The sequence below is a fragment of the Anastrepha ludens genome, chromosome 2 (assembly GCF_028408465.1).
Source record: "Anastrepha ludens isolate Willacy chromosome 2, idAnaLude1.1, whole genome shotgun sequence".
Lineage (NCBI taxonomy): Eukaryota > Metazoa > Arthropoda > Insecta > Diptera > Tephritidae > Anastrepha > Anastrepha ludens.
In genome coordinates this window covers 180,359,466-180,371,484 of record NC_071498.1, presented here as the reverse complement: position 1 = coordinate 180,371,484, position 12,019 = coordinate 180,359,466, and positions in this window count along the sequence as shown.

The following is a 12,019-nucleotide window of genomic DNA, read 5'->3' as shown; positions in this document are numbered from 1 at the left end:
GAAGAAGACCAAAAAGCAAGGACGCCTTGATGATTCTGAACAATGGCAGAACTACATACAAACTTGTACTGCAAATTGCTCCCATATCCACCGTATTTGGCTGCCAGCGACTCCTGGCTTTTCGCAGACCTAAAAACAAATGCTCTACGGTAAAAATTCCGCTATAGTGAAGAGGTTATCGCTGAAACTGAGGCCTATTTTGAGGCAGAAGATAAATAGTTCTAAAGGGTCGTTTTCAAGGGCCAATGTTGAATGTGAGCCACACCTAAACGTCAAGTTTTTTTCTGCATCTCATTTGACATTTTTCAATTTCAGACTAACTCAATTTGAATCAAGGAAAGATACACAATCGAGCAACGCGTTAAAGTTATTCAGGTTTATTATGAAAATGGCAACAGTGAATGACCAATTTTCGAAGAAAATCATCTTCAGTAATGAGGCACATTTTCACCTCTGTGTATTCGGCAATAAGCAGAATTGCCGCATTTGGGCGAATGATAATCCAAGAGTGATTGCCGAAAAACCAATGCACCCACAAAGAGTGACTGTTTGGTGCGGTTTATGGGTCGGCGGCATCATTGGGCCGTATTTTTTCCAAAATGAGGTCGGTCAGGCAGTTGCTGGGGTTAGTGTTCGCTATCCTGAGCTGATAACGAACTTTTTATAGCCCGAATTGGAAGATGTGGTTATGTGGTTTCAACAGGACGGTGCCATTTGTCACACAGCTAACGAAACAATGGCTCTTTTGCGCGAAAAATTTGATGGCCGAATAATCTCACGTCGCGGCGATGTCAATTGGCTGCCAAGATCATGTGAATTGACACCGTTGAACTTCTTACTTTGGGGTTATTTGAAATAAATGGGGCTCGTCGATAAGCCAGCTACAATTCAAGAGCTAAAGGATGAGATAATTCGGCACATTAACTGCATAGAACCTCAATTATGCCTCAGCGTCATCGAAAGTTTTGACCGTCGGATGGAGGTGTGCCGCCCAGGCCGCGGCTGCCATTTGGCCGATATTTTGCTTCATACGTAATTGAGACATACCAATATTATCATAATAAAGAGAAATTACAATGATTTCTTAAAAAAATTGTATTTTATTCAAAGTCATAACCGGCCCTTGAAACTTAACCACCCTTTACAAAAATGGTATTGAAATGTTAGAACGGCGCTGGCATGATGGAGTTGTTCTTGATAGAAACTACGTGGATGAGTAAAGCTAATTTTGAACAAAAAAAAAATGTGTTTTCTTTGTTAGGCCGGGGACTTTTCAGCCCATGTGTTATGTGTGTATGCAAGGGAAATCTTCTAATTCTAACATCCAGATAAAGAAAACAACAATTTTTGTTTAATAACATTATTTTTAGATATATTTGTATATATTTCATCTTCCTCACATCGGATTTTAGGTATAAATAATTATATATATATATATTTTTTTTTTTTGTTTTGTTTTTTATTTAGGTACTTAAACTAAAGTCAAATAAACTTAAAAATGTACTTCGTTTACAAAAGCACGAGAAATAATTTGCTATAAATATATGTATGTGGTATGCAGTTACTTAAACGCAAATGTATGCGAACAATTAAAGGCAATGTAGTTTGTTTTTGTTTTTGTTTTTCAATGAGTATGAATAATGCTTGAAATTAACAATTTATGTACAGCGCTTTATTAATATCAGATTATCCTGTGATATGTGTTCGATTTCGCTTAAATGTTAAATAACTCAATACTCAACACAATACACTTCCAATGACGTGAGAAACGTTTAATTGGTAAAAATGCGTTACATAAATTTAGTGTAAATATAATAGTCGTTCATAAAAATTTAGATGCAAAACTTAAAAGTAGAGTATAAATTTATTAAAAAATAAGAAAAAATGCTGTTTTTCGCATAGGAGTTGTTGTAGTATAAAAACATTTTTTAATAAATGAAAAAATGACAAATAAGGGATTGGCTTTCACTAATATGACACTAAATTTTTAATACTTTTGAATACACTTTCAAAACGCCGCTTACGGGGAAGTTAACAAACAGGAAACAATAACTGTAATATTTGTAATTTGCATGTATTTATGCACATATGTTTATATGTATGTATGTGTGCATGTTTGCTAAATAGGAAAACTCGGTTACCGACAGTAGGAATATATGTCCATATATGTATATGTGTGCGTGTATTTGCTATTTCACTGTGCCGCTGTGGTGCATACACACATATATATACATATGTGTGTGTGTATGTATGTACGAGCATAAAAAACAAGGATATCTATTTATTGGCTTTAACTTTACGTTTACATGTAAAATTGTCTATTAAACTACTACAAATATTTAGCTGGCACATACATATGCATGTATGCATGTATGTGTGCATGCATGTATGTGTGTATTGCATGTGTGCAGCTATATCTTTCTCTAAATACATGGATATCATAAGTGCTTAGTCAGGGCTGCCCCTGCTGGTGCATATACAATAACGATAATTTTTTACATATGTATGTGTGTGTGTGTGGGGGTGCATGCCATTTACTTGCTTTATTTTTTAATTTCTGTTTTACATAGTTTTACTGCTTTTCAATATTACACAGCTTAGGCGTGTGTGTGTGTGTGTGTCTGTAATTTCCTCAGTGAATTTCAAAAGTTAAATTTGCTTACTCTAAAAAATCGAAATTAAACGCGCGCGCGCAACGAAGAGTAAAATAAATAATTATAAAACTAGTAAATTAAATGTTAATCATACATATACGCGTACACATGCATGTGCGTGTGTGTGTGTATACGTGTAGTATATCGTTGTTCAGTTCTTCCAATTAATAGAAAAAAATAGAATTAGTTTATTTGCAACGCCTCACTCAAACTTTCTTCTCCGCCGACAGCTGGAAGTCTCCTCGCGGCCGGGCACTCGTAGCCACAAAGCGCCATCCGCCTCCGCGCCAACACTAGCCACTGCGACCTCAGCGGCGGGCAGCTTAAGCGCAGTGGCGTTGGTGCTGGTGGTTGTGGTGGTGGTGGTGGCGGAGGCGGAGTCGGCTGCGGCGAAGCTGGCCGCTGTGGCCTCAGTCAAATTGCAGTGCATCTTAGTGAGAAAATTAAAAACATATAAAAAGACCCCAATGCAAATTTTAGTGTGGCTGTGTGTGCGGTTGTATGTGTGTCACGCTTTCACATCGCCTACAAAACCTCAGTAAAAATGAAATATACAACAATTTTTGCGGTTGTTGGCAAAAATTGTGTTGTTAGCTGTTAACGTGCTCGCTACTGTTGTTGTAAGTTAAGGCAACAATGGTGAAATCTCCCTCTATTTCTTAACTCTCCGCAACGTTTGTCTCCTAGCCACTAAACCCTCACACGAGCGCCACTTCAGTACTGGCCCGTGGGATCGAGATATGCGCTCGTCTGCTGGCCGTAGCGGCGCGTAGCAGAGGCAGAGGCGGATGAGGATGAGGCAGAGGCAGAGGATTTGGTGGGCGAATCAGCACTACCAATGTTGGTGCGCGGTCGCATATAGGTGCCAGTGGGATCGAGTATGAGCATTTTGAGTAGTTTGTTGGTTTTTCTTTGTGTTTGAAAGAAAAGAAGAAATTTGCCAAACTTTTTGCTTGGCGAATGTAGCGAAATATAACAAAGTTGCTGTTGTTATGTTTTTAAGTTTGAAGAAATTTGTTAGCAAGCCTTGCATCAGCTTTTTGACTAAGTGGCTAAATTAGTAAGTGCCGGTAGGATCTAGCGTGACGTCCATTCTGATATTGTTTCGAATTAATTGGAAAAAAATGAAAAATATTTAAGAAGTTTCTTCTTAAACTACAAATATTAAATATATTATAATTACAATTATGTACCTTAGTACTGTCCAGTAGGATCCAAATAACCTGCCATTTTAACAAATATCAATTCAACGAAAACTACACAAATATCTACCAACAATTTGCTGCTTTGCGGATCTAGCTTATCTCCTGTTTCGCTTATCTGCTGCCTTTGGGTGCGCGTGCTCGAGAACAGCTGATTGTGCGTCGTATCTGTAAACTTGTCTGCTGGCGTCGTTCTATGTACTCCTCTCGCTGCTGCCGCCCGATTCAAACTTAACTGCTTCTGCTGCTTGCTGCTGCTTGCTGCTGCTAAGCTCTTACGCACCTCAGTATTGGCCAGTGGGATCCAAATATTCAGCCATTGTGTCGTAAATTTATTGAAATGTTTATATTCAAATATTTATAAGCAGACTGTATAATTTCTTGCTTTTAATAAAGTTCTTTTTCAACTTTTCTGTTTGTTTGGGATTTTTTCTCGTTGTAGCTTTGTCGCCGGCCTTTTGTAGTGAGTTTTTTATGTTTTATTATCACAAAAGGCACCAAAAAAATTGTCGAGAAAAAATAGCAACAAATAACGTAAAGTACGTTGTTCTTTAGCTTCTGAGGCTGCGCTTATGCTTGTGTCGATTGGGCTCGTTGTGGCCTTGCCAGTTTGGTTTGGTTCTATGCCGCCGTAGTATTTCTGCTCCGCACGTTCGTTTATCTATGTTTAACTGAGTTTGTAAATTTTTGTGTTTGCGAACGTCGGTTGGTCGGTGTGTGTGGTTTGTTTAAAGAAGTCACTGACACTTAAAATCCATTAAATTCTTTGAATTGTAGTCTTTTGTTTATAAATGTTGTTGGATGCGTTAAAACTTTTGTTACACCTTTTTGATTATTTATTATTTCAATTTGTTATTGAACGCTTCTTAAAGCAATTGTCTTTTAGCATTTATTAACTTTTTTTAATGTTTGTAAGGATTCTCAAAGAACTAAGAGACGTGCGCGGTTTTTGACTTTTTAATCTCTTTAAATTATTTAAAAAAATGTATAAATAAAAATTCTTTTTGAAAATTCAACTCTTCGATCGTCTTTCGCTGTCTCGCAGTATTCGTCACTACTTATTAACACCCAAGTGATCTTGACTCGTCGAGCAGTGTCGATCTTATGTTGTGATTTTCGTCAAGTCGTAAGCTTAAATTCTCCGCGCTCCCAAAAGGTTTCGTGCAATTTCGTGCTGCCAACATCAACGTCAACGGCGCGCCGCAGAGCATTCACAGTGCTCTGCCAGCAACTACTCACCAACACATAAGCGGATGTGAAGCGCTTTCCGCAACACGTTGAGAATGGCGAGTGAATGAGAGAGCCGCACAAATCAAAAGGTGAAAGCGTTAATGGTATGTGTGCGTGCATTGATTGGCATGTTGCTATTGAGCGCACGTACAGCTCGCCATCTGCAGATATTGTATTGCATGTATGCGCGTAGTGTACAAAAGAGCCAAGCAAGTTACGTTGGCGGCGGTGGCGGCTGCTGCACTGCGAGTGCCGGCCGGCTCCAGGTGAGCGAGATGCCGGTACTCTTATCACTGCAGACTGCAGAGCCAGCTGCTGCTGATTGTTGTGGTTTCTGCATATTTCCCACCATCTCTTTCACTCTCTTGCCGGTTTTCGCGATGTAGCTGGGTTCACTCTCTTAGTTGATGCGGTGGCCGCATAATTGGCTAGAATGAGAGCGTTGTTTCGGAATGTGTGCGATCATCGTGATTCTGCTGCATTATTCTTGTTTTTTTTGTACAACAGAAATACGTATACTAGCGATTCCTTTGCTCCAATGTAACTCTTCTCCACTACCACTATCACCGGCAACAGCTATACCAGCGCTGCAATATGTACGCGCGTGGGCCGATTTATTTCTTTCCAACGTATTCGTAGTTGTACCGGTGTCACTCTGTTCTGCTCACAAATGAGTTATGATTTTTTGTTGCATTCATCGTTGTTGCGACTGGTTGTGTTAGATTTACCTCGTAGTGCACGTCTTTGTTCGGTTGTGCACATGCACATACATATACATATGTATACCTCTGCCCATACACAGCTCAACGCAGCATATATGTATATGGTTTTGTTGTTTGTGCTCGAGACCAGACCTCGTTCGCGGTCTTGGTCTCAGCCACGGTCTCTGTTTCATTCAGAAACAGCTGTTTCGGTCACAGTCGGCATTCTTCGCCTTATCACATCGCATATTATAACATAATTCCTTCTTTTTAGATTTTATTCGCACTCTTCATATTGTTGTTGCCTGTTTTATGCATACATACATATATAAGTATATGTTGCGTATGTTGTGTGAACATTGAAAAGTATTCGCTACTTATCTACTCAGGTAGCTAACAGCATTTAAGAAGCAGACGGTGCGAAAGCATCACATTTCTTATTGGCTCATTTCGATTTGGGTTCACTCATTTTGATTTGTTCGTTTTTCTTGGTTTTTTCGTTTATGAATGTATTTGTGCATAGATTTGTTTGTATGATCCTTTCTTAAGACACATTCGTTCTCTGTTAGCATTTGAAGGAAACCATTTAGGTTGAAATGCCTACGCAGAACTCCACCCATGACAATTGTATGCGCCTTCATGCGTCTTCAAGGTATTAGGGATGCTAATATTAGCGGAAACTATTTATCCCGTGATTTCGTGTTATTCTAAAGTAGTCCCGGACTTCCTTGATTCACTTTGAGACATAAATTTGTTAATATGAGTAAAAATTCAATAGTTCACAAAATTTAAATATACCATTAAAAAAAGTCATTGAAAATTTAATATAAACTGCTTTTAAAATTCACAAGTCGGAGGGGTTCAGTATATGTGAATTATGACCGATGACTTAATTGCGGTTGTGATAATTGTGAATCCAATTGAAAGTGCAGCCTGGCATTCCCTGACCGGTTGCGAATGCACCATCATTGGACCGGAGGCTTTCTTAACAGTTAAAAAGCAAGTGAGTAGCCCATCAGCTGCTTCTTTGGTTGCGACTATCTCTGCTTGGAATACACTGGACTGGCTCGATAACTTGAATTTGAGTCTGATGGTGAGCTCCTCGCAGAATACTCCTCCGCCAACCCTTCCTTTCAACTTGGAGCCATCCGTAAATCGGTTCACTAGGCCCTGTCTCCAAGTATTGTATAAGTGAATTCAAATAAGTTTCTTGAAAATTGAAAAGCTTTTATTGTAAGCAAATTTCGTTTATTTTATTACTATTGATTGGCTGTTTGTGCACTGTGACCTGAAGAGATCTATTGTGCAGCCATGTAGCCTACTCTAACAGTTTTAGGCTATTAATAAATCCTGAAACTGCTGTAGGCTTCATTTCTACCAGGAGGTTTGGATCTATAGCCCCATTTCCCAGGTAATTTAGTCTGCGTCGTGCCACTGCTGGGCAGTCGCATAGAACGTGTTCTGCTGTTTCTTGTGCCTCTTTGCAGAGCCCACAGGGATTGTTTTCTATCACACCTATCTTTTTCATGTGATAATTACGTTTACAGTATCCTGTTAGTAGTTCAGTGTAAAGTTTCATGTCCTTTCTGCTTAGATTAAGGATTGGTTCTGCCTTTATCCGTTCTGAATCTATGAGTCTTTTTGATTGCCGCTTGCCCGATTGGGCTCTCCAGTAGTCGATTAGGTATCGTTGTTCCTGCTTATGCAGAAAGGCACTTTTGAAGCTGTTATTTGCCCTGCTGAAAGGTTCAGAACCTATGAAGGGAGTGCTTGCCCGCTTTTTCGCTAAAGTGTCCGCAATTTCATTCCCTTCATGTCCCGAAACCCATACCAAGGTAACAGAGTTTCTTGATGCTAGTGTGCTGAGGATTTTAAAACATTCCCAGACCAACCTTGATTGGAATGAGCAGCGATTTTAGAGCTGCTTGACTGTCAAAGAGAATGTTAATATTGGCACCGAGCGTGTGTCTCCGTAGACATTCTCTGGCACACAGCTCTAAGGTGTAGACTTTCGCCTGGAAAATGGAAGTGGTATTTTCCTTTGCTATTGCTAAATGTGGTCCGACAATTCCAGCCCCGGCACTACTACCGCTTTCCATTTTAGACCCATCAGTAAACCACACCTGTGCGCTCTGTTTTAAAAATATTTCATTGTTTCTCCACGCTAAGCGGAGATGAGATAAGATTGCCTTCTTTGAGATGGAATAGATTAGGAAGCCTTAGAGCTGCACTGATTGTCATCTCTTTGGCTACAAGATATAGTGGAATGAGTCTAGTGTCCATTACTAAAGCCGCTGTGGAGCATGTTCGCATTGCTCCCTTAACGCTCAGACAGGCTATTCTGCATACCTTGTTAAGTGTTATCTGAGTTTAGTTTGGTCAACTTTTGGCCACCATACCAGAGAATCATAGGTGATCATTGGCACTATTATTGTCTTATAAGACCATGCCGCAGACCCCCATGTTTTACCGTAAAGCCTTTGGCACACGTATATTGCTCTCAAGGCTTTGTTTGTGATGTATGATAAGTGAATTTTCTAGGTCAAGGTTTTATCAAGGATTACTCCCAGATATTTCATGTGCCCAGATAGAGTTAAGTAGGCGTCCCCTAGTTTAAGGATCCCTGGACTTAATTTCCTTCTTCGGGTGAAGGGTACCACCCACACAAGTTTTGTTTGGATTTAACGAAAGTTCTTTCGAGCAAATTTCGTTTAAATTTTTATTACTTCCAATTTGGTATCTCCATTTTTTCGGGATTCCGGGATTAGCATCTCTAATATATACGTATGTACGCACATATCTAAGCATACAAATTGTGCACACAAATAATTTGATGCTTTACACACGATTGTACTGAATTTAAAAATCCTAAGTACAGTTGAAACCACATTGGCCAATAAACGAAATTAAGTGGCTACTTAAAGGTAACCATTTGTAACTGTGAATTCGTCCAAATAAAATTTTCAATTGCATAATTTTCATAGAATACTTACTAATTTTACACAGACACTTCATTGCATGACTGCATTGTCCTGAAATATAACATTGCAATATTTACTCCTCAGCACGAGGCCCAAAGTTTTCTTTAATAATTTTAATACAGTCAGTAGAATTTATATAATTAAAGCACATTGAATCAGCGCTGGCATTGTGTATTTTCCTAATTTTAACAAATAATCTAATCTAATGCAAAATAGACTTTACTCTTCATATCTAAATTCATACAGAGAGAAGGCTCCATTTCGCGTCATTCGTAAGTTCATTAATTTTGATAAAAGATAGTGAAATGTCAATGACTGCAAAAAAAAAAAGAAACTACTATTTAAGAAACTTCGAGTACGCACAAATACACTTCTTTCAGGCATACACTTAATAGAATATTTTTGTTACAAAAACAAAAAAAATTAAAAATCTTTAAGGTACTTGACCACCTTATAAGTTTCAAAAAATAAAATTTTTTTTTTTACATTTTTTCAATCCTTATACTTTTAAAAATCATCACCTGAAACTGTTTTTTTAAATTCGAATTCTAACAAAGTGAAATCAGTGAAAATGTGCAGGCGCATCCTGCACTCATTACTTGCTGACTCAGCTGAAAGAAAATAGCAAGTTTTAACTTTAAACGCGTTTTTCCAGAAATTACTTTTTTTCGAATGGCGGACACTTTATCTCCGAAACTGCTTAGCCGATTTTAATGATTTTGGTCTTGTTTTATTTGTTAAGATGTTTTGTATGCCAATTTACCACATTTTGCAAAAAAAAAGTTAATAAAGTATTGCTTTTTAAGCATAACATTGTGAAAAACAGGGGTGTTTTCTTAACTTTTTTTCAAACATCCGCCATTTTTTTATTATTTTTTTTTTTTGTCAGTTTGTGGTAAATTCTCACGCAAGGAACCTTCCTTTTGAAAATTTTGTTTCTCTCTTTTGTTTTAGAATTACCATTTCTAAGATTAACTGTCCGCCGCAAGACATGATTTTCTTCAGGCCTCGACTTTGGCGCCTCCTGGATATATGTTAAAAAAAGAAATTTTAATAAATCAATTTTTTTTTGTATTATATAAGCTCTAAATAAAAATTTAAAAAAAAATTTATTTTAATATATTATACAGAACATGAAAAAAAAATTATTGAATATGTTGTACTTTTTAGCTTTCCAAGGTGGTCAAGTACCTTAATATGGACTATTTTACATAAAAAATTAAATCTTATATTATTCAAAGTGTTTTTAAAAAAAATTTTTACTAAATAAAAAACAAATGATTTTGGGTGATGGAAATTTTTCAAGGCGTATTCATTAAAGGTGGTGGCACTAGACCAACAACAATGTTCTGCACGTTTGATTGTCAAAACAAAGTATTGAGAAACTAGAAAACAAAAAATGAACTCGCCTTGTTTCATTCTGAATTGACAGCTACATGGACACGGCGAAAGAAAAAAAAAAACTCAGCTGATTTACCTATACCACCTTTACTAGATTCCTTGGAAATGTTTATTTCGACTTTTACGCGCTTTATTGTTTATCTAATTCGCAAGAGTGAAATATGATTGACATATGACGCCATTTGTAAAGGTATTAATCTCCCATTAGGATGATTAATTTTGTACCGCCTTATATTTTTATTGGGGTTTTTTTTTAGCTTCATGATTTGTGTTGACATTTCTGCTCATTTTTACTTCCAAATTGTGGAAATTTATGGTACTTTGAAAAAAAAAAAATTTCTTCGCGAAGCCATAAAGCGAAATGTTAAAGAAGACGTCGAAATATTGATTTGTCGTCATTCTCAAGTTATTAGCCTTTGTCCTTCGACTAGTGGAAAATATTACGTAAGGAGCTTGGATTATATAATATATATATATAATTGGCGCGTACACTTCTGTTAGGTGTTTGGCCGAGCTCCTCCTCCTATTTGTGGTGTGCGTCTTGATGTTGTTCCACAAATGGAGGGACCTACAGTTTCAAGCCGACTCCGAACGGCAGATATTTTTATGAGTAGCTTTTTCATGGCAGAAATACACTCGGAGGTTTGCCATTGCCTGCCGAGGGGCGACCGCTATTCGAAAAATGTTTTTCTTAATCTTGGTGTTTCACCGAGATTCGAAAAAACGTTCTCTCTGCGAATTCCGAATAGTAATCACGCACCAACCCATTCGGCTACGGCGGATGCTTGGATTACGTGCCTATAAAATAAATTTCGTACAAGACTTGTAGCGATCCTCTACTACGCTTTTCCAGTTTGTAACCCCATTTTCCGCAGGTTGGCGGTGACCTCATCAATCCAGCATTTATTTGATCTTCTTCGACCTCTGCGTCCAATTAGTTGTCTCTAAATCGGGCATTCTGTACATGTGTTCCAGCCATCTGATTCGTTGAATTTTTGTAAAGCCTACTGCGTCTCCGTAATGTATCAACGCGCCGAGCTCGTGATTGTATCTCATCCTTACATCCCAATATACGCCCAAAAATTTATTACTCACTGACGTAAGTATTAACTCATTTTCGTTGCTGCTTACATTGCCAATGAATAAAGATTTGGAAATAAAAATTAAACTACGCGCCTATGACCAAGGGTCGTGTAAAACCCACAGGGTTGCCGCTCTTTCCGCAGTTGCTCTAAGAAAGATCGGTTAGGAAATGTCGTCACACTCGCTATTGAAATCAATTAAGAATCAATCATCGAGAAACTATAAATAGGTAAAGTAAATAGTACGCAGAGCAGTAAATTTTGTCAAAGTTCGCTGCCTTATTTTCAGCATCGCTTTTCAAACGCCAGCTTGGACATTTTTTTCACAAAAAACAAACAAATACTAAGACGGGTTTGAGCATACGGTATACAATTCTGGAGATGCCCTAGTCATAAGTGCATCACCTGTATCCATCGTCTACGAAATCAAATCCTGGGCGCCAGAAGAAATAGCGACCTTCATCGTGATCTTGGCTACCAACTGCGAAAAGCGACTAAATAATCATGTCAGCGGTGCAGCATCCAACTTCTTCTTCTTCTTAATTGGCGCGATAACCGCTTACGCGATTTTGGCCGAGCTTAACAAAGCGCGCCAGTCGTTTCTCTCTCGTGCTAACCGGCGCCAATTGGACACACCAAGTGAAGCCAAGTCCTTCTCCACCTGATCTTTCCAACGCAGAGGAGGCCTTCCTCTTCCTCTGCTACCACCAGCTGGTACCGCATCGAATACTTTCAAAGCCGGAGCGTTTGAATCCATTCGGACGACAT